This window comes from Macrobrachium nipponense, chromosome 39 (genome assembly GCF_015104395.2).
Source record: "Macrobrachium nipponense isolate FS-2020 chromosome 39, ASM1510439v2, whole genome shotgun sequence".
Lineage (NCBI taxonomy): Eukaryota > Metazoa > Arthropoda > Malacostraca > Decapoda > Palaemonidae > Macrobrachium > Macrobrachium nipponense.
In genome coordinates, this window is record NC_061099.1 from 8176764 (window position 1) to 8199143 (window position 22380).

General features: G+C 36.8%; 1 protein-coding gene across 2 annotated transcripts in view; it reads right to left on the minus strand.

Moving 5' to 3' along the window:
- LOC135210092 (gastrula zinc finger protein XlCGF26.1-like) overlaps window positions 1–18143 on the minus strand; it is a 798432-nt gene extending 780289 nt beyond the window's left edge. For both annotated transcript variants that reach the window (XM_064242890.1, XM_064242891.1), the window contains exon 1: window positions 17914–18143. The gene's annotated coding sequence lies outside the window, so the exon portion shown is untranslated. The remainder of the gene's footprint in view (window positions 1–17913) is intronic.
- Between the last annotated feature and the right edge of the window lie 4237 nt (window positions 18144–22380).

Below are 22380 nucleotides of genomic sequence, written 5' to 3' on the forward strand. Positions count from 1 at the left end.
TCAGACAATTCCGGCCGACACAAATATTAATTGCACTTTCGTAATTGACAGCGGTTAGAGGCTGTTTCTGTATCCATCCCCAACCAACCTGACATACTTTCAGCACTTACTTTCATGGGACATAGATCAGCAGGGGAGATGGTCTTGTGGGGGAAGTTTAGGGGTGAGGGAGGGGGAATGTAAGTTGGAATAAGCAGTTTTTATACGCTGGTGGAACAAATGTCCAAATGTTTACGGTTGCAAGGAAAGCCGCGGTAACTAATGTAAAACTAGAACACAAAAGTATATATATATATATATATATATATATATATATATATATATATATATATATATATATATATACTGAGATTGCATTCTCAGTCACTGGAGAATAACTGAGGGACTGACAGGAAAAATTTAAATACAATAACTTGCCGTTATGCCACACCCGTAGCTGAACACAACCGCCTTCAAGGTACAAATGAAAAACTGAGCTAACGCGATCAATTGGGAGAAAATGTCGTCAAGCACAAAAACATATAAAATAAATAACGCCCAGATAACTCCACCTCCTAAATATTGTTACTGTAAGAATTCCAAAGAAGAGCAACATTGCATGACCAATTCTCCTACGAATGAAGGATGAAGAGAGAAAATGGGGAAAGACCAAAAGCAACTGGTGGGTAAAATTAGAGAAAACGTGACAGGGATGACTAATCTATTTTCCCCGTCCTCGCGGGTGTTCTCTGGCCCAACGAGTCTACGAAATACTTTTAGGATACCGTTCAGGAGAAGACTCAAGAAACTACCCAAAAGGAATGGAGTGGAATATAGATTTTAGACCAAAGGCCAAACACAGGGACCTATGAGGTCATTCAGCGATGGAAAGGAAATTAGTTAGGTTTGACAGATGTAACAGGAGAAAAACCTCAATGCAATAGCACTATGAAAAAATTGTTAGGAGAGGGTGGATAGCAAGATGGCAGGAAGATGATATGAATGGAAGTACAGTAAACTGAACGAAAGGGGTTGCAGCTAAGGGCTTAAGGGACGCTACAAAGAACCCTAAGTACTACCTACAGTCCATCGAATGAGGTGTACTGACAGTACGGAGATTGTCTTGTCAAATGACTGCTACATGATGTAATCGAAGAATTAAAATACTGTACCTTTAAAATACACAGAGGAGATACTACTGAAACGTTTTCTGCTTTCATACCTTTACCTGGCAATACTTGTTCACATATTTAAGTTCAATTACTCACCATCTGTCTAGACGACGCACAGTGTCTTAGTAACAGGCGCTACACAAGTTGGTATAACTCTTATGACATTCATGATGCAATGTTATCAAAATACTTGAACCTTCTTGCTGACCCCAGATCACATGCTTTAATGTTACAAACTACTCAAAAAAAACAATCTATAAATCGGTTCGAATTTGCTGTAGCTTTACAGTATAATAATTACGCTCTATGTACTTCTTGAAACGCAAACCATATACAAGTAAAAAATCCGCAGAAGTTTCCCTCGGGGCAATCGAGTTTTCTGTACAGCGTTTGATACTATGTGAGCCGCGGCCTATGAAACTTTCAGCCACGGCCCGGTGGTGGCCTGTCTTATATTTATGTCAGACGCACGTTCATGGCTAACTATAACCTTAAATAAATTCTTTTTAAAAACTACTCAGCCCAGAAGGCTGCAATTTGGTATGTTTGATGATTGGAGGGCGGATGATCAACATACCAATTTGCAGCCCTCTAGCCTCATTAGTTTTCAAGAACTGAGGGCGGACAGAAAAAATGCGGAAGGACAGACAAAGCCATATCAATAGATTTCTTAGGGAGAAAACTAAAAATTAAAACGTATTTCTAGCACAACCGGGTTCCAACAACAAAAACAACATTGACAGATGTTTTTTCCCCTCAAACGATTCGAGGCTGCGTTTCTCAACGGAAAGTGATATTGCCCTGTCAGTCAATACTTGCATGATTAACCTTTAAATACCGAGTCGCTTGAACGGGAAAAACGAGCGGTTTATAATCATATAGTTGAGATACTCGAAGATTTCAAACGTATCTCGGCATTCTTCCGGATTCCAGCGAGAGAGAGAGAGAGAGAGAGAGAGAGAGAGAGAGAGAGAGAGAGAGAGAGAGAGAGAGACTTCTACTTTACATTGATGCCTAATAATTATCTTACGTGACTTTCAAAAATGTATTTGAAAAGGAATTTAACCTCAACTTCGCAAAGCTACCTAAATACATTCTGGAATCCAAAATACATTCTGGAATCCAGGGTGTTCCCAGAAACTGGTAAGATGAAGCAAACTAAAGGAAATGAGTAAGAGCTTAAAATGAAACAAATTACATGAACATCAAAATCCAGGCGAATTTGGGACTCTACATGAATAAAGAACATAAAAAAAAACACACACACACACACACGGAGCTCCCATACGTGAAGGGAGAAATCAGGAAATGCCGAATTCACTCTCGTCCACAGAGCAATTTCGGAAAGAAATCTCTGTAGAAATGCAGTGCTCAAGAAGAGGAGGTAGAAGACCCAGTTCCTGGAGTGGACTGGTTAAATTTTTTGGATTTTGGGTGGAGCTTTGTCCATCCAGGAAGCGAGAAAGTCCCAGGTATAAAAGAACAATGGAACAGAAGGACATGCAATAAGAGACGAGGCCATTGCATGTACGAGCGTTTGAAAACACAATGAAACTGGGGGAGTTGTTTCATGGGTGTTCCATTATGCAGGATACTAGCAATACTTACATAATTTAATCATGCTGTTTACCAATTTACCTGTGTATGTATTGCATATATATATATATATATATATATATATATATATATATATATATATATATATATATACACGTACTTTTGCGCTTTCCTTAATAAACGCCCCAAGAAGAGGTCCATTGGAAGACGAAAGTGTTGGGTGTTTTCTAAGAATAACTTTTCATTTTCCTATGTGGAATACAATTGCATTAACATATCTTCGTGGCCTAAGAAGATTATATACCAGTACTATACATACATACATACATTCATATATTGTTACATAAATGTAATTATAATCACTGACAGGTGATCTATATATCATTCATTAACGAGATATATATATATATATATATATATATATATATATATATATTATATATATATATATATATATATCTCGTTAACTGAATGATATATAGATCACCTGTCAGTGATTATAATTACATTTATGTAACAATATATGAATGTATGTATGTATGTATGTATAGTACTGGTATATAATCTTCTTAGGCACGAAGATATGTTAATACAATTGTATTCCACATAGGAAAATGAAAAGTTATTCTTAGAAAACACCCAACACTTTCGTCTTCCAATGGACCTCTTCTTGGGGCGTTTATTAAGGAAAGCGCAAAAGTACGTGTATATATATAATATATATATTATATATATATATATATATATATATATATATATATAGATATAGAGAGAGAGAGAGAGAGAGAGAGTAGAGATGAGAGAGAGAGAGACCCTCAGCTCCCCCAAGGACGCATTCTGACTACTGTATGAGAGCGCCTTGCTTGTCCTACTTTTCAACAAGGATGCACAACTTGACCCGGTCATGGAAGGTAGCGAAGAAGCCGAGGAATGACAAATGCCTGGGAACAAGAAGCCATTGCAAATCGAGCAACGGAGGTTTGTCAGAAGTCCGGAGTGAATAACAGGACGTATCAGAGAAAGGAAATATTAGTGTCGATGTGAAGTGTACAGCGATAAAATACATTTTGAAAGATTCTTAAAAGCATCAGAGAAAGAAAATACGACTTTCATATATGCTGACGTGAAGTACAACTATAAAATACATCTTGAATGAATCTCTGAGAGTATAAGCGAAAGAATACGTCACTTTTCGAAATGCTAACGTGAAAAAAACTAGTTTAATTTTTTTCTTTTTATGGTGAGGTTGTTCGGAACATTCGACAATGCTGTCAACGTTGAAGAATTAGTTTGCCCTATGAAATCCGTTTTGAATGAATCTTAAAGAGTACCAGAGAAAGAGATTATTACTTTGATAAATGTAAATGAGAATTAAAACACAACAACAAAAATTTAAAAACAAACGTGAGTTTGTGGCTAAGTAAAACAAACAAGTGAAAAATGAGCACAAAGGAATTACGAATTAAAATGAAAACTAATGAAACAATCATACGTGGATAAATAAAAGAATATTGAATAAAAAAAAAAACGCAAATGTAGGTATTCGTACAGGGAACAACTATGACTACACGCCTTTTAAAATGTCTAAACCCAGTTAATTCAGAAACGGCCAAAATCAATTGGCATTCACAATCCTGGTCAATAAACATCCATGAAATTTCGAACGGTTTGTACTGACATGCAATGAGCAGAATACATATGCGTCCATTATGAGTTTAACAATCCAATTTAAATTAATTGTTCCGAGCCATAAAATCAAGGGGAAATTCTATGCCAGCTATTAAATGGATATCCTCGGATTCATTTGAATTTTAAAACTAATTGCCAACACTATCGCGGGTTTCATTTTCAAATTTCCAAATCTTCCTTTACGGGTGTGTTACCTAACGAGCGAGAGGAAAGGTCTTTTCACTGGTCCAGGGGTTCCCATTTTGCGGGGGAGAGGTCATGGAGGATCTAAAATTTTGAGGAAATTTCTTATTATATTGAGGGATTGTCGTTAGTTTGTATCAAAAAAGCAAGTTCATCCCTCTCATTAAATTACATGATGAAATCAGTCCTTGTTAATAAATATTAATAAGCTTTTTTTGTTAATAAATATTAATAAGCTTTTTTTGCTGTTGTTGTTCTTGCTCTATCTACTGTCATTATTCTTTAATTTAACGGTTAAAATGCATCTGCGCCATTGGAAATGAGTACATTTACCGAAGGCTTACAAATGTGGGGGTCATGGTGGTGGGTTTGGTACTACTAAAAGGGGTCACGTATTGGAAAACTTTGGGAATCACTGCACTAGTCCATTAACACGGAAGACATTTACCTCGACTATCAGCCCCACATAAAGAGACGATTTCGAACACTTCCTTTCCTGAAACCTAACATTTATCTTATATATCAGTCCCCCCCTAACAATTCTTTTTTTTTTATTGTTTTGGATTAAAGCTGACAGATGAACGACAAGCTTTGATGATTTCCGGCGCCTCAAATATTCAGCTTGCAAGAAGCGCCACGTCTTAGCCTTCAAAATTTAATGCCAAACACTGCGCGGTGGAAGGAAACTTGTCACTACTGAATCATTTCCGACGGTTAGGGGCCTTTCAATTACTGCAAATCTATAACACTTTCGGAGAATGAAAGGGACATAACAGTTATATGTTTCCGTTTCTGATGATGAACTATATATATATATATATATATATATATATATATATATATATATTATATATATATATATATAAAGGTTTATTGCCACGAAGGAAAAAAATGGAAAAGCGAGATAGCCAAGTACTTTCGGTCCTGTTCGGACCCTTTACTGAGGCAAACTGATTTTACAAAGAACAACATAGTCAAAAGAAGGCTTAATATACAAACTGACACTACCAGATTAGCCATAAGGGCGATTTTCACTCTACAGAAAGGAGTCGCCAGAGGCTAGCCACACCTTGAAGGATACCCGCAGTAAACAAGTGATTCTTCCAGAAAAACAGTACATTTTGAAAAAAAACACTGGAGTATATACAATTTAATATCATGAATTTTTACACAAATTTTCCCAACAAAAATTATTATTATGAATGAAAAGACGAAAGCAAAAATAAATATATATATATATATATATATATATATATATATATATATATATATATATATATATATATATATATATATATCGAGCAAGAGAAAGAGGGAGGTATCACCCCAACCGAGGTATCACCCCTATTAATTAATACAATGAGATTTTTCACTCAGATGGATAAACAGTGCATTTGAAGTCTGGGCTGTTCTAACTGAATACATATGTTGCTTTATACGTACACATAAATTTTTACTTGACTGACCAACGTAAAACTGTTTATCCATCTGAGTGAAAAATCTCATTGTATTAATTGGGGTGATACCTCGGTAATTGCTAGATCTAATGATTAGGTTTCAAGAAATTTACTGGAATCGGCAATTATACAAATCACTAATAAAAACAACCTAAATCTTAGTCTGGGAATGTACCATTTGGACCCACATATTTGTAAGATGTTTATGAAGGACCTCAAAATAAATGAACAACTAATAAATTAGTCCCACATGTACTATAGTTATTCTCTCTCTATTTCTTTTTTTCTTTATCCTCTCTCCTCCTCTCTCTATCTCTCTCCTCTTTCTCTTCTCTCTCTCTGGTTCGATATTCTCCCTCCCTCTTTCTCTTGCTCGATATATATATATATATATATATATATATATATATATATATATATATATATATATATATATTTGCTTTCGTCTTTTCATTAATAATAATTTTTGTTGGGAAAATTTGTGTAAAAATTCATGATATTAAATTGTATATACTCCAGTGTTTTTTTCAAAATGTACTGTTTTCTGGAAGAATCACTTGTTTACTGCGGGTATCCTTCAAGGTGTGGCTAGCCTCTGGCGACTCCTCCTTTCTGTAGAGTGAAAATCGCCCTTATGGCTAATCTGGTAGTGTCAGTTTGTATATTAAGCCTTCTTTTGACTATGTTGTTCTTTGTAAAATCAGTTTGCCTCAGTAAAGGGTCCGAACAGGACCGAAAGTACTTGGCTATCTCTCTTTTTCATTATTTTCCTTCGTGGCAAAAAACCTTTATTTATACATAGCATCACGTTTTATATACTTCGTGATCAAGTTATTCATATATATATATATATATATATATATATATACACATATATACACTAATATATATATATATAATATATATATATATATATTATATATATATATATATATATATATATATATATATATATATATATATATAACATAAAAAAACGGAGACGTATACACCTGCATTATGTCCATATCACTTGTGGTGAATTCCACGTTCTTTGAGAGCGTTATAAACTGCAGTGGGTGTCGGGAATGATTTGGTACTGATAAATACCCTTCCATCCTGCAGTACTGATGGAATGGAATGGAATATAGGGTTCATGCCAAAGGCCAAGAGCTGGGACCTATGAGGTCATTCGGCGCTGGAAAGGATATTAAAAGCAGGTAAGTTCGAAAGGTACAACAGGAGGAAAACCTCAAAGCAGTTGCACTACGAATTAGTTGTTAGGGTGGATAGCAAGATGGAAGAAAGAGAATAGGAACGGAGGTACAGTAAAAGGAATGAAAGGGGTCGCAGCTAAGGGCCGCAGGGACGCTGCAAAGAACCTTAATAATGCCTACAGCGCACCTCGTGAGGTACACTGACGGCGCTATACCCCCCTACGGAGTACACAGTGTTGACGATAAATATTCAAAGCAAGACCCAGCGTTTCTTGTCGACTAAATATTTGAGAAGCCGGGAGTCACTATAGCATCTTTAAAGACCCCATACTCAGAACGATTGTCTGAACGACTGGCTGAACGTTTGTCGTTATCGTCCCCCACACACACTATTCAGAGAGTATGAACGATCTCCGCACCGATTTCAGTCTGAACAAAGACTTTGTCTCGAGAAGACATGGCATCATCTCTATAGAAGAGACGCACGCGATAGCGTTTTAGTATCGGCAGACAAACCCATACATTGAACGATCTGTGCATGACAGACTGAAGTCGCAAGCCAGCAACCTGGTCGTGACAGACTCCCGCCGAGATCGTTCAGACACGAAGCTCCGCCCACTTTTGCATTCAGACAAGCCCATACAGTGTTTTTTGCGAACGATACAGACAGATCGTTCAGACAATCTTTCAGTATATGGGGCCCTAACTGTCCGCTTTAATAATAATAATAATAATAATAATAATAATAATAAAAACTGTTACTTGGCGTCAGATACGGACTGTCCTCGAAATTATCTTTCATGTGGGATTGATAAAGAAAAATTATATATATATATATATATATATATATATATAATATATATATATCTAGATAGATAGATCGATAGAATAGATAGATAGATAGATATATAGATAGATAGATAGATATAGATATAGATATAGATATAGCTATAGATATAATATAGGATAATAGATATAGATATAGATATTAGATATGGATTATAGATATAGATATTAGATATAGATTATATAATATATATATATTATATATATATATAGTTATATCATTGGGCTACTTTCAAAATGCATGTTTCCCCTCTTTGAAATGTCATGTAGAATTTTGCAACATTTTTTCAGATTCCTAGATAGCTTAGAATAGGACGCTCCAGATCAAGAGCTTGTTCCACATCAGTTGAACCCCAGTTTATCCTATAGTTTAATACCAACGGGATCATGTATGGAGTTTTTTCGTCTGGTATGTCCCCAGAAGTTCCAGTTTTGCTGGGGTCCTGGGAATTGAGAAAGTAATGCTTATAGATATATATATACTATATATATATATATATATATATATATATATATATATATATATATATATATATATTTCTATATATATATCTATATATATATATCTATATACTATATATCTATATATATATACATCATATATATATATATATATATATATATAATATATATATATATATATATATATATATATATATATATATATATATATATATATATATATATAAGCATTACAAAACTTTCTCAATTCCCAGGACCCCAGCAAACTGGAACTTCTGGGACATACCAGACGAAAAACTCCATACATGATCCCGTTGGTTATTAAACTATAGGATAAACTGGGGTTCAACTGATGTGGAACAGCTCTTATCTGGAGCGTCCTATTCTAAGCTATCTAGGAATCTGAAAAAATGTTGCAAATTCTACATGACATTTCAAAGAGGGGAAACATGCATTTTGAAAGTAGCAATATAGAATATTATATTATATATTATATTTATATTATATATATTATAATATAATATATATATATATATACCTATCTATATATATATTACCTATCTATATCCTATATATATAGTATACCCTATCTATATAGAGATACCTATCTATATTATAATATATAATTATATTATATATATCTATTCTATCTCTATTATCTATATCTATCTATCTATCTATCTATCGATCTATCTATATATATAATATTTTTATATATATATTATATATATATATATATAATAGATATATACTATATCTATATATTATATATATAGGTCTTATATATATATTATAGATTATATATATAGATCTATCTATATAGATATATATATATCATATATAATATATATATATATATATATATAGATCTATATATATATTATATATATATAGATATATAGATATATATATAGATATATTTTATCTATATATATAAGATCTATATATATATATAGATATATATATATCTATAGTATATATATATACTATATATATATATATATATATATAGATAGTATATATATATAGATATAGATAGATAGATAGATATATATATATATATATATATATATATATATATAGATATAGATATAGATATAGTATATATATATATATATATATATATATATGAGCATTATTACCAAACTTCCTAAATTCTCAGGACCCCAGCAAAACTGGAACTTCTGGGGACATAGCAGACGAAAAACTCCATACATGATCCCGTTGGTATTAAATTATAGGATAAACTGGGGTTCAACTGATGTGGAACAAGCTCTTGATCTGGAGCGTCCACAGCACCTTCAGAATAAGAATGGACGCCAAAATCCTTATTCTTAGAGTGAATAAGGATATAAATGAAGCTAAATAATGCTCTAAGAAGAACGTTCAAATAAATTCTACCGTGCTAGTGACGGAAATTACCTACGAATTCTGATTTCTTGGTGTTTATTACACCACGCATCAATTAAATGACGAATGTATACATATTTTTAAGTATGCCATTTAAAACACGCCGTTGGACTGACGTAGCCGTTTTCTATAAACGTCATCAAAAGAGAACAAAACGAAAGGGTGACTGCTATAAGACGTATATACCTGTTCCATCTACGGCCAAGCAAAACTGCTTTGTCTGAGTTATCCAGATGTATTAGAGAAAGATAATCAACTAATAATGACTGGCTGACCAGCTTTTGCACCTCCTCGTGCCAGAGAGAGAGAGAGAGAGAGAGAGAGAGAGAGAGAGAGAGAGAGAGAGAGAGAGAGAGAGCGAGAGATCGAGAGAGAGAGAGAGAGAGAGAGAGAGAGAGAAATTAGCCAAACGAACACGAGCAAATCATCACGAACTTATTTATGAGTTCAAGAAACACCTGGGTAGCAAGGTGATTTTACCAAAGTCACTTTAATTAGGTCATGTAAAGTTCCAGTTGCTAATTAAATGAGGCCGCTTCTCACTCATTCAAGCTATAAGTAAAAGGGTTGTTTTCCACTCGTAAACCCACTAACTGAACATGGCCATGCAAAGAAAACATCTTCATGCATTAAGCTGCTAAAGGTGAATTCACTTACGTGCCACATAACTATGTTATATAGGGATGGGTATCCAGTATTTATGTGGGAAGTATATAGAGGATTTTTACCCAAAATATTCCTGGTAAGTAAGTACAGAATCTACGAAAAGATACAGGATATTAAACATCATTATCGTGCTAAAGCTCTAAGGGTATCTGGTCTAATCGAGAAGAAAAAAAAAATTCTTACCCCCAAAAGTGCTCTTGGGTTCCACTGAGGTTACTAAAGCCCACGCTACAGTGACGTAGGCCAAGTGACTACTTCCGAACGATCTTCATAGCGTGTGCAATCTTACATATAATTAAAGATGCATGGAGACATGCGTGTCTCTTTCGCCGTCTCGAGGATATGAAGCAAGAAAAACGTTGACTCTATGTGCTTCGTGCGTCCGTTGGCTATGCTTGAATTTCACAAGAAAAAAAAAAAAAAAAAAAAAAAAAAAAAAAAAAAAAAAAAAAATATATATATATATATATATATATATATATATATATATATATATATATATATATATATATATGCACATTGTAACTTTTATGAACAGCAGCGCTAAAACAAATATAACTTCAGCTTACTTCTCTAGAACCTCCTAGAAAGAGTAGCACAACGAACTGGACAAAGATTACGGGTAAGAACGACCTAAAGTTGCAACGTCAAGAGTGAAGTCATTCCTGCCTTCATTACTCAGAAGCCTGAGTTATTTGGACCATCTACAGGATATCTATTTTATCCTGAGAGCGTTATACACCAAGACCACCTCGGTCACACTCATCCCTTTGAAGGAGACAACCTTGTTTTCTGAAAACACTAGCTGAGCTATACTACACTATGTTCATGCGGTTTAAGTTTTCCATAGAGAGAGAGAGAGAGAGAGAGAGAGAGAGAGAGAGAGAGAGCAGAGAGAGAGAGAGAGAGAGAGAGAGAGAGAGAGAGAGAGTTAACGCCATTTCAAGAGGAAATGTTGCAAGTCCTCAAGTACTGATAGCATAATTTTTTTTTTTTCAAAGGAAAGACAAGAAACGAACCAAAAGAACAACAAAACTGTACCAAACTCTTTGCAAGAGAATAACAATTACCTTGGAAGAATATATAAACACTGTACCTACATTTAGACACTATAACTACCTGTTTTTAGACACTACAACTCCCTACTGTGAAAAGGTTTTCGTCTCGTCAACAAGTGAACAGACAAAGGCTTCCGAGATACAAAAGCCATTCAAGTAGCTTTGTTTAGTCCGAATTACCTTATCAAGATATATCAAGGCTGAGAATTAATACATCATTTAAAGATGGTGGTATCATGAAAAGTAACAATATTGACTTGCGAGCAAAAGAACAATAGTCTTATCAGAGAGAAGCAGAAACAAGTAGCCGCACTCACAGCGCAACTACGTCAAAAGGCGCTAAAAATAGCATTTGCACAGAATTTTATTACTCTAATGTGAGGTTACGTAACCCAAATCAGATGGTAGTATCCTGTTGAGTCTACTCACACGTTACGTCCAAAGACGTCACTGAGATTACATCACCTGTGACACCTTCATTATCATAACCACATTTACTGCATTACTCACTTGCATACATGGATTACCTACCAACAGACAAAAAGGACGTACGTGAGACAGTTATTTTGAATGATTTAGGACTTACAAATGAATAAGAAACCAACGCCCACGCCTCCTCCCACCTCTCTCTCTCTCTCTCTCTCTCTCTCTCTCTCTCTCTCTCTCTCTCTCTCTCTCTCTCGTGAAATTGTGAAACACAATTTTATCACAAAATTAAAGAATGTAAATTTAACAAAATACATGAAATAAAAGGCGTACTCGCGCCAACGGACAACTTACAAAAGGAAATCAACTTAAAAACAATTGATAACGAAGTTCCAAGTGAACACAAGGACAAGACAGGGAAGTTTAACAAAAAAAAACCGTGGAACATTTCGCCTATTCGATTTCTCTAATATCGATATTCACATGAACTACAATATTTCATATGTCCAAAATCGTATTCACCGCTTAGGATATTAATTAAATCGCACTTTCAAAGTTTGCATTAGTAAATTGCCGCTTCGACGGGTTTGCTTGACGTCACAGATTATAGTCGGTTATATAAAAATACACCGGACCTCCGCATGGGACTACCTGTTTTTTCTACGTATAATATCATGGGGCAGACCATTTACTTTAGGGAATAGCAATGAAGAGGCTTACAAATAATCAAAACATGTAGACAAACATTGTTTCTCCGTCTGTGCCGCCCTTGGTTAGGTTAGTTTAGGTGGGTATTTGTTAGTATGGTGTTTTTACGTTGCATGGAACCAGTGGTTATTCGGCAACGGGACCAACGGCTTTACGTGACTTCAGAACCATAAGGCAGATAATTAATACGGAATCCAACATCATACATTGTCGTGTCAGTGTCATATAGGATTTCTCTCATGGAGTGCCAGTCTGCTGGTTAAATGAATGACATATTCATTCAGTAATAAAAGTGTGGATACTTTCTGAAGTTTTATACCCCATACAGATGTTTTCACGCAATTCCATAACTTTTAAAGACTGCTTTGTTCGGCCTTACGTATCCAGAGTAAGTACGTGTGTATTCTGTTTCTTGTCTTTGTATATAAAAACAAAGGCGCCAATAAAACAGGTGTTTATCAATAAAATGCTTTAAAAGCCATTTTATTCGTAAAAGAAGATATGTTAACATACGTGTGTTTTGTTTCTTTTCTTTAAAACAAAATAGCCACGAAAACATATGCTTTAATAAGTAAAATGCGTTAAATACCATTTTACACGTAAACGAAGAATATTAAACAAATCCAACCTGTCGGGTGATTGCATAGGCCCAGCTATTGCAATGCCTGTTGCATCAACATATCAATCAACTTGGGAAGTGAAAAACCTTGGCCTAATGACATCGAAGGGCGTCTGTTTAAATATACTCTAAAGCTCAACCAAAAATATAGACACCTAAGTTCGAATTGTAAAGTCCGGGAGGTAGCCTGCTTTACTTATTAACAACAGAACAGCGAAAGATCAACGTTAATAACCTACGGTAAGCAATAACAGTTAAGGAAAATTTTAGTATGATAGCGCCCACAGCCCGTAGTACTACCAGGTGGGGGTATCCTAGGTCAAGTTAGAATGCATCCCTGTATATTACTCAGATTTTCATTTGAAAGGTCTGTAGTACTTAAGCCTATACTGTAAATACTGTATTTAAAACGACAGTCTTCAGTATGTAACTCCCATAGAGTTTTGTGAGACCATTTCAAAACCACCTTAGAAATGCCCGAATCATTCACACTAATTTCATTTATTTCAAACATACGATTCCATGCTACTACTACGCGAATAAATGGCTGAGAGAGAGAGAGAGAGAGAGAGAGAGAGAGAGAGAGAGAGAGAGAGAGAGAGAGAGAGAGAGAGAGAGAGAGAGAGAGAGAGAGAGAGAGAGAGAGAGAGAGAGAGAGAGAGAGAGAGAGATTCTAACGAACTTTTCTCATATCTGCCAAGTTAGCAAGCTCGATACTGTTTGTATGGAGTGAATTAATTGAATATAGAATTTAGGCAAGAGGCCAAGCACTGGGACTTATGAGGTCATTCAGAGCTGAAACAAAAATTGACAATAAAAGGTTTGAAAGGTGCAGCAGGAGGAAAACCTCGCAGTTGCACTATGAATCAATTGTTAGCAGAAGGTAATACCCCACCCATAATACTGACATTACAGATTTCATTCAAACCAGTAAACATTCACGAAAATGATCCCATTTCCTATTTTAAAATACATCCACGTCATCTATGAGTTTTGTCGTTAACAGTAAGTTGTACTATGGGTAACACTAAATAATTTATCATAAATAATGTAGTCAGACTATTCGAAATAATGTCTAGGGAAAATCTCTCTCTCTCTCTCTCTCTCTCTCTCTCTCTCTCTCTCTCTCTCTCTCTCTCTCTCTCTCTCTCTCTCTCTGCTATTATTTACGGGTAAGTTTTCATGCAGGTAACATTCACTGATAAAATATTCTCGGTGTGGTGGAAATATATATGTAGATTATCCTGACAATATTTTCAATTTATTCATAACATTTACTTACATTCAATCATATAAAATGCTTCCTCTCTCTAATTTGCTATAAGATTTAAAATTCATAAAGGGTCTTCTTTAAATTCCCTTGCTAAAGATGGACACAGAACTGAAGAAAATAACTTTCAAAGTACTCTGTGGTCTACCTAGGCTAATTTGGTGGCTGGTATAGAATCATTATGCTAGTTGCTGGATTTTTGGTGGTATTAGAGCATGCACTATGTCTATATTATTCTGCTTTGGTAAGCAAAAGCGAGAGAGAGAGAGAGGGTGGGGGGGGGGGATAGTTCAATACTGTACATGCATAAACCACACTGATCCCTTCGCTTTGGTGATAACAGTGCTGGTTTCATATGGGATACAGTATATCAAGCAGTACTGAGTTAATATTAAAAGTTTGTTTTTGCTTAAGTCCACTACTGGGTGTATTAAAAGTAAAACATTTTTGTTTACTTCATACTGCAGTGCTGTATTCTTACTTCTATGGAACTTAAAGGATTCATTGGGTTAACATGTGCTCAAAAAGACTAGGCACATCTGGCTAGGAGTTTGGGTTTGCCAATGGCAGTAGGATTTTCTTCAATCCAAACTCCCCTTCCCATTTGTACATATTGGTGTTAAATATTTGTTTTCTATATTCGCTGTACTTTATAATCTAAAGTGCATTCGTCAGGTTAGGCTTGAAGGTCCAGGTGATACGTACTCCCTCCCCTGTTCAGACAGGACCTAAAGCCCTAAGTTAGGTTAGGTAATGTTGTAATGCACCACTGTATTTTACTAAACAAGTTTTAGTGTTCTATGACATGTGAGGTTAGAGAGCTCCAGCCACATAAGATCAGCACCCTGGGTTAGTTTATGTTCACTTGTAAACCCAGCATATGTGAAACTAGCAGTTATGATGCCAGATAAAACCTGATGTTTCAATCATTCTAAAACAATTGAAATATGAATAATTTTCACTGTAATTCTACTAAATTTGATATAAATTCCTGTCATAATTTATTAGCACATTATAAAAGCCCAAATTCTAACAAGGAGGAAGAACACAGTGAGATGGCATACCTTTTAGGTAAGGTTAAGTCGGGTAGGACCAATAGGGTTAGATACTGTATACCCTGTTTTTTACTAACTTCTGTTCCCTCCCACATACAAGAAAACCTCAGTTCCCACTAGGGCAACCCCATTACCAGCAAACTAGCAATGGGAGTTAACCAAAGCAATCTATGGTGAAATAACTATACTGTGACCAATAACGAGTAAAAATCCAGTTATGTATATGAGTACGTCTGTCTTTAGCCAAGTACCAAAATGATTAAAAATGGCAGCTTTTGACCATCATGCATAAGGGAAACAACCGAGTGGACCAGCTGATCCAGTCTTGCCCGCTTGTTGATCCACGCTCCGAAAAAGTACTTTAACACATCCTGACACCCGAGATGGGCACCAGTCGTGAGTCATCGGTGGTGGGAGCAACACCTCGAGACCTCTACTCTCCTTTAAAGTAAGCAAAAGTACTTTTTTGGAGGGTGGATCAACAAGCGGACAAGACTGGATCAGCTAGTCCACTCGGTTGTTTCCCCCATCCTCGAAAGGTCCCTTTTTGATCATTTTTGCATTCTAATAAATACAGCCTTCCTCACATACATAACTGTGGATTTTTACTTACAATCAAGCAATATCCAAGTCAGTAAGCAAAAACTTCATGAAAATCATATAAAAACAAAAAGAAGACCCAGGCTTCAACAATTACCTAATAGTAGGAATAAATGGCACCACTGCTATGATACTTTAATACATCACTAACACTCAATTCGATGTTATAAATAAACAATTCGCAAGATAAGGTAAGGAAAAGTAAGACTAGAATGTATCCATGCGTTTTACTCTAAGATTTATGGTGCTTTAGGTCATATTTGGTGTAGAGCAGGTTAGGCTAGGTTAGGTTGGAACGCACTGCTGTAACTAACCTAGTGTCTTGTGGCATCTCTGTCCTGCAGAATGTGTTTGGTTGTTGATAACTATTACAGATATGACTTAAAATCTTATCCTGTTTACCTATTCTATGGTTTATGAACTTGAAACCTTTTCACCAATTGCTTTTAACTTTTTTTATAATCTCAACCCTATAAATCATAGTGATCCGCTACAGTAACTCTATTACTTTCATAGTTCTCTTGGCTAGATAATGAGAATTGGGGGAACACAACAAGTGTAGTTTGTACAAACAACAGTTAGCCTATAAATGCATAAACACGAGATATACAGCCAGAAAAACACATGGTTCAGTTATATGACATGAAATCATACACACACTGTAAATATAGGCCTATAGCCACAAACTGCTCTACTTTTAACCTGTATAAACCTGTTGGTAATCATCACCAAAAAAAAAAAATCACGGCCTACTAACTAACAGCTGTGTAGGTTTCATAGCTCAATCGTTTATTGGTCACTTGTAGATCATTACTGCAATTTGAAGTAATCTATTTCGGTAGAAATATAACCTACCAACACTTACATTTACCTAACTTTAAACGCTGTTCCTAGCCTGGCGGGGTGAGGGGGCTTTCCCCCTTGCCCTGGATACCCTGAGAAATTCGTGACCCAGCCCTCCTACTGTGCATCCTACCCATTTATAGTAATAGTGTAACCAAGACGAAAATTGTATTTAATAAAGATAAGGACTTGACCCATTTCCAAAGGCCGCTCACATAAGCATCAAAATATTTTGTTGTGCTGATCTCAACTCAAATCTTCAGTAATATGAATAAACATGACATAATAATGCCATTTAGTGTTCAGTACACCGTTGGATGAGTGCTGGGAAGGAAGTGTCCAAACGCAGTTGAGGGGGACGCCATAATGGATTCAAAATTGCCCTGAACACTTATTTCACGAAGACTTCGCATGCTTATTTTGGTTCGTATAACAGTTTCCTATATCTCACTTTTTTAATGAAGCTAAAATCTTCTGTAGGGTTTGATTAAAGGTTTAGTTTTGTTGTTGTTTCACCAATTAACTATCGGGTGAAAAGGTGAGCATTCTTCAGCAATCGACTGAATGTTCATTTACTCCAAGACTTCACGTGGTTCCTTTAGCTCGTGTGGCGGTATCCTATTACTCATTTCGTTAACTTAACTTATGTCTTTCGACAGGTATCTTTAATATAATACCAAATCTTCTGTAAGAAACAAACAAACAAATAAGAATTACCTTCAAGGTAGACGAGATGCAACTGTCCTGAGGTCATCGACTCATTACCGCGATGCTTATTGTTCAAAGCCCACCGAAATCACCGTAAAAAACGCGAAGTCACTGTAATTTACTATACTGGGGAGAATGTTTGACACAATAAAAAAAATAAATGGCACTGAAAACCAGAGCAGGGTGGAAGCGACTCAAGCGAGTGACGACAAACTCCGAGGCCGTTCTCTTCACGGGTCGAATACACATCGCAAGTACATCCTCTTTCTCTTAATATGTCAATTTACCGACGTTTCCAACCCTATTTGAAATCAGCTTTTATTGGTATGGAATGGAATTAATCTTTTACGATTCAACAAATTAACTAAAAAGTAACATCTTGATAGACAATCGCACAGATAGCCACCAGACTACTACGAATGCGGCATCCAGTTTTTCCTCTCCTCCCAGCAACACGGAAGTGCCCCGTTCCGAGGGGACTGTTGATCCCCCAACCTCTTCTCCCTCCCCAGTGCCTCCGGTGGAAGATATATCTCCGGTGATGATTACTAGCCCTCGTAATCCTCCCCGCCCTATCTCTCCCCCCCAACCCCGCATCGTAGATGCAGATGAAACTGATCAAGAGGGGTCTGGCGGCTGGCAGATACAAACAAGCAGAAAGAAGAGAAGAACCTCCCGTTTGGCCGCTGGACCGGAGCCCAACATTCGTGTTTCACCTCGCCCGACACCTGAGAAGAGATGTCACGTAGTAATTCACAATCTGCGCTCATCGGTGACGCTAGATGCCATAGTGGAGAGAGTCAAGTTTCTCACTGGCTCTGACCCACTCATCTCTCATGAACTCCCATGCAGGATTAAACATAAAGTGGCTTACAGGATTACCTGCCTATTTCAGCGCCTCGACATTCTTAAAGGCGAGAATTTTGGTCCTAATATATTAGTTTCAAGATACAAACTAATCCGGGATCAACCACCCACAGGGGAACTTACTGACACTCCAACCAGGGTCATTTCCACCGCAAGTGCCAGTCAACCCTCCACGGCGTGTGACTGCCCACTCCCCCTGGCTAACCCCCCATCCACCCAAATGATCAGCGCATTCATCTCCCATCTTCGTGAGTAGCCATGGATACATTAAACATAATTTCTTGGAATATCTTTGGCCTCAAGCGGAACATTCCTCTCCTAAACATATTCTGCAAAAACTTCAAAGGCATCATTGCATTGCAAGAAACGCTCCTCTGGCCACATGACCTTGCCATATGCGATTCAATTCATGAAGACTTCAGAACCTTCTCGACTTCATCGATGCAAGTTACAGATCAAATCCTAGCCGGTCGCCCGAAAGGAGGCCTTTCTTTCCTGTGGCACAAATCGTTAGACAATATGATAAAGGTGATGACCTACAGGAGTGACAGATTGCTGGGGCTTCAAGTGACAGTAGGAACTCTGAAATCCTAATTATTAATGTTTATATGCCATGGGAAAATAACAATAATTTTGATCATTAATGCATGATCCTAGGAGAGTTACGCAGTATTATTCATGATTCTCCTGCTGATCATATTTGTATAATCGGGGACCTTAATTCTCACCCCACAAAACAATTTTATAATGAACTTACTCGCTTCTGTCAAAATCATGCTCTCCAAATTAGCGATGTAATGCTCCTTCCTCCCTCCTCCTATTCATATGTACATAATAGAGCGGACGCTATTACAACTTCCCGGCTGGACCACTGCATCACATCTCCACAACTTCATGATTCTATTATGACCTGCAATATTCGCTATGATCTTGCAACGGGCTATGATCACATCCCATTACAGGTGTCATTCAGTACCCCATCCCTCCCTACCGTGAACCCCCTAACTGATCGCCCACCAGCGGTAAACTGGGATTTTAAAAACCAACAGAAAACCAGATACTTTAGGGCGACCACGGAAACCAGGTTGCGGTCAATAGTTCAACTAGCAGACACCTTACTTTGTACTAACACAAATTGTAGAAATGACCACCACAAGAGGGATCTGAATGAATTCTATTCGAACATTATCTCCCCTTTGCTTGCTTCGGGCAGGACTGCCTACTGATTTCGTCAAGGTAATTCTGGATGGAATGACTTGGTTAAAGATCTGTATACATACTCACGAGAAATGTTTTTACTGTGGAGGCAAAATGGTAGCCCCAGGGAAGGGCACACTGCATTGCTAATGAGACAGGCGAGAGCGCAGTTCAAACTTGCTCTTAAGCACTGCAGGTTAAATGAAAAACAACTAAGAGCTGATGCAATGTCTAGAAACTTAGAATCTGGTGATTATCCTCGTCTTTGGAAAGATATCCAGTCTTTAAATCCCAAAACTAAAAAGCTATCACAGAGAGTAGGGGAAGCAGTCGGAGACGAAGCTATTGCAAGTATGTGGGGTGATCACTTCAACAATATCCTGAATTGCATAAATGATCAAGATTCCCGAAGGGATGTAGATAACCTCCTTACTGACAATATTCAATTTCATTTTGCAGACCGTATTTCGCCAGGTAACATCAGCGATGCCATAAACAGCCTACCTAATAATAAATCGCCCGGCTGTGATGGTCTTCCTGCAGAGGCCTTCAAACTCTGCCATCCGATAATTTACATTTTGCTAGCTGCCCTATTCAATGTGTGCATAATTCACCGGTTTCTTCCAAGCTCCCTACTCTTAGTTCACTTGATACCATTAATCAAAAACAAGCTAAAGGATGCAGCTGACCCTGGCAACTACCGGCCGATTGCAATCACAACGATCGCATCGAAGATACTTGAGTCTGTTCTTCTAGTGAGACTTCTCCCCTTTCTACACAGAACTGACAACCAGTTCGGGTTTAAAGCAAACCACTCAACCGACACCTGCATCTACATACTGAAAGAATTGCTGAACTACTACCTATCATCAGCCTCTCCTGTTTTCCTTTGTTTTGTAGATGTGAGAAAAGCATTTGACAGAGTAAACTACCTGAAGCTCTTCCTGAAGCTGCATAAAAGGGGCACACCCCTGTATCTAATTGACATTTTGCATTGCTGGTTCTCCACACAGCAATTCTGTGTCAAATGGGGTAACGTATTATCTTACATCTTCGGCTCCCTAAACGGGCTTCGGCAAGGGGGCATTCTCTCTCCATACCTGTTTAATACGTGCACAGATGCCTTGAATGTCAAACTGAACTCGCTCCCAATCGGATGCACCGTCAATGAAACAACTATAAACAACCTCTGTTACGCCGACGATATGGTTCTGATTTCCCCATCAGTGCAAGGTCTCCAACGACTCATCGACACCTGCCGCCAATATGCAGAGGAATTTTATATAATCTACAACGAAACCAAGACCCAATGCATGTCGCTGCTCCCGAGATCGCTTAAGCATATTGCAGAACCTCAAATTTTCCTCGGAAACCATTGGCTGGAATTTGTGCACGAATTTCCGTATTTGGGTCACATTATCACCGACGACCTAAAAGATACTGCAGACATTGAACAGAGGCGTCGTAAACTATGTGCAGCTGGCAACATGATTGCAAGGAGGTTTGCCTTCTGTCACCGAGACGTGAAACTGCTGCTATTCCGCTCGTACTGCTACAATATCTATGGGTGTTCCCTCTGGACGAACTATACCCGAGAGACCATGAGACGCATCACTGTTGTGCACAATGACATTCTGAGACGCCTCACAAACACTCCCCGCTACTACTCCGCCACACAGATGTTCATAGAAAACCACCTGGACAATTTAAAAATCATTGTTAGGTGAACAATGTCCAGTCTGGTAACCCTAGTGAGAAACAGCAGCAACTCGCTCATACAAAGCATCCTAAGGAGTGAAGCAAGAAGAAGATCTAAATTGTGGGAAAGATGGGAAAGGAGGCCTTTGTCCCCTAAAGGACTTAATCTCTGTACTGGCAAGATGTCATCTGCAGTTTATGTCATTATTACATTTATTGCTGATATTTTAATTTTTCATTATTACTGTGATTACTATAAAGTTAGTTTTATTTACATTTAATTTATGTATTAAGCCCTCTGGACCTGACTACTGTAACCACCTAAGGTCTCTAGTTGAAATTTGAGTTATATAATATGTGCACCAGCTGTTATTACTCTCAATGCATTTTTATTTTCTCACCAATATTATTACTTATTACCAGTATGCTGATTACTAGCTTTTATGCTACCTCAGCTATTTTGTGGATAAGTGCCGATTATTCATTTTCTTTTTCTATTTTATCATGTCTCATGTATCTAGATTGTGTATGTAACTGTCTGTATTTTGTATATTCAATGTATATAGCCCCGAGCCGAAATAAAGCATATTATTATTATTATTATTATTATTATTATTATTATTATTATTATTATTATTATTATTATTTACGTGACACTAGTAATACTACATCCACAATTTCACCTACACGACTCAATAGCTGCTTAAAGTCGAT